General features: G+C 31.3%; 1 pseudogene; it reads right to left on the bottom strand.

Annotated features, from left to right (window-relative positions):
• Nucleotides 1-559: 559 nt before the first annotated feature.
• Nucleotides 560-1,258, bottom strand: LOC108481474 (agamous-like MADS-box protein AGL80; annotated as a pseudogene).
• Nucleotides 1,259-2,534: the final 1,276 nt, after the last annotated feature.

Genomic DNA, 2,534 nt, shown 5'->3' with positions numbered 1-2,534 from the left:
TTTTAAAAAAAGTCATAACAAGTCTAGTTTTACCATACCGTAATTATCCCTCATTTGTTTTAATCCCTTCAGTAACTTGTCTCAAAAATAATAACGCAGATTCCTAGATTGAATTATAACATGCGCTAGAGATAGCTTTTATGTATTTTCACTAGAAATCTTATTCTAAAAATTGTCAAGTAAGATCTAATCTAACTTAAGAGCTTCTTTTTTCCATTAAAGAAAATAAGCTTCAAGCATAAAAAAATTTAAAAGATAAAAATAAAAACTCTTTAAATTATATGAGTAACATAACTCTTAATTCAAACAACAAACATAATGTTTGAATGCTAAAAAAGGAATATGATATAGGTGCTTTAGTTCAAGGAAAATGATTGTGATCTATGAGAAAAGTTCAAAAACACAACACCATCATAACAGAAACTGATACAATACATTTGGATCAAAGACCATAATGGAATTAAATAGATAACTCAAATGATCTCTCATTTCTCCCGAAGGAAAAAAGTATTGGTTTAATGGCCATTGTTGGGGTTGATGTTGTCACCAAACTGGAACATCATCTCATCACCTCCCACATGAGTTTGAGGATGTTGTTGTTGTTGTTCATCAACTCCATGATCCATTGTTTCCTCTTCATTGGATCCATGTTATTCACATCTAATTGCACGATGCCCTTCGTACCTGTCCTCGGTATCGCTTTGGGCATTACCATTGTCATCGGTGGAAGTGCAACCATGGACGAGGATGATGATGACAATGCCCCTTGAGTATAAAGGGGTGTCATAGCAAATGCATCCATCCTCTTGACAATATTACTCATTTTTTCATCGAGCAACAAGTTGAGATCATTTATGTCCCCACAGTTCAAACCACGGACAACGCATTTACTGTAAATGTTATTAAACATTACCTGAGTCATCTTTGTTTCTCGATTGTCCTTGCAATGCTTCTTGTGCTATTCCACTACTTTGATAGTCCTTTGGGAGAGGAAACTCTTTTGGTTCACCATATTCTTTCTTTGTTCCATCTTAGGGATCATCTTGAACTTGGAGAGCACTTGTTAGATTCCTTTAGGGGATGGCCAAACCTTGGTTTAGGATTCATAAGGACTATACATGATAGCACAATTGTCGATCCCACAAAGGATATTCAACTCACTCATCTTTTTCATCAAACCCTTATTTCTTTTCTTATAGGTGGCTTTCCTAGATGAATCATTGGTGATATAAGCAAGCTTGACCTTCTTCCTTATCATGGCTTGCAAATCAAAGAGCGATATTTGAATGGTTTTTTTCTTTTTCTTTTACTTATGTATTACTTACCGAAACAACAAATGGATGCTTTATATAGAGGTAAAGGGAATGAAAATCATATACATTTTCTACATTAATTTATAAATGGTAATTCCAGATAAAAATAACGATACGTAAGTATATAAAAGGCAAGTGTTTACATATACCATACATGCATATCACCATGGAAATGTTTAGTTATTGATGGTAATAAAGAATATAAAAACAAAAACAAATATTTTTTGTTAAAAAAAAGATGAAGAACATTATTTTGGAAAATTAAAAATAGGCGTAAAATAAAATTATAATACATAAGTGATATGTACAAGTTATATAATTACCATGTTAGAGTGTTTGGTATTTAAGTAGTATTAATTGTTAACTAAGAAATGTAATAATGTGTTGTACTTTTTTATAAATTAGAGTGTTTGGTATTTAAGTAGTGTAAATTGTTAACTAAGAAATGTAATAATGTGTTGTACTTTTTTTTTATAAATTTGGTGAATATTTTAACTTTATGACAATAATGACAGAGAGATCATAGGTATGCCAGCTAGACTAAGTATAGTAGCTTTTTTTTTTTTTTTGCTATATGAGTAGCCAAGCCGTGTAGAGGGTGAGGTAACTGTTGGTTGAAAAGAGATGCCACAATCATTTATCTTCTGCTAATGCTGCACCATCAAAAAGCTTGGATCTCCTATTAAATTCATTACCTAATGCTAAAATTTATCTACTTGGCATACTTGCAATTATCAAGACAGAAGCATTGGGTTGCTCCACAGATCCATGTTGACGTAGAATATATTGGTTGAATTATTTCTCATAAGCTTTCACTATATTTGTAGCCAAACAATTGGCAAGATGAACAATTTGTGTGGGATTAGTCTTTTCACTTTAAAAGTCCATTATTTCAATGTTTCCATAATTATCCCTTATTACCTTATAATTCTTATGCGGTAATTTGTTGTTTGATCCTATAACACCCCAAACTCGTCCTAGACGTTATGGTCGGATTGTGAAAGTTACATTATTATGTAAAAAACTTGTTGCTTAGTTTTTATGAAAAACTCATTTTAAATTCAAAGATAAACAAAACATATTAGATTATCAAAAATGTAGGGATTTCGAAAATTATTCATGTATTTTGACAAAAATCGCGTTTTATTAACTTTATTTAAGCAGTACCAAATGCTTGTTCACTTTCATGGTATATCATCGTATTAGATTTCAAAAACTTTG

Source organism: Gossypium arboreum, chromosome 1 (genome assembly GCF_025698485.1).
Source record: "Gossypium arboreum isolate Shixiya-1 chromosome 1, ASM2569848v2, whole genome shotgun sequence".
NCBI lineage: Eukaryota > Viridiplantae > Streptophyta > Magnoliopsida > Malvales > Malvaceae > Gossypium > Gossypium arboreum.
Note: the sequence above shows the minus strand (reverse complement) of the source record. Positions and strands in the feature narration are given on the sequence as shown.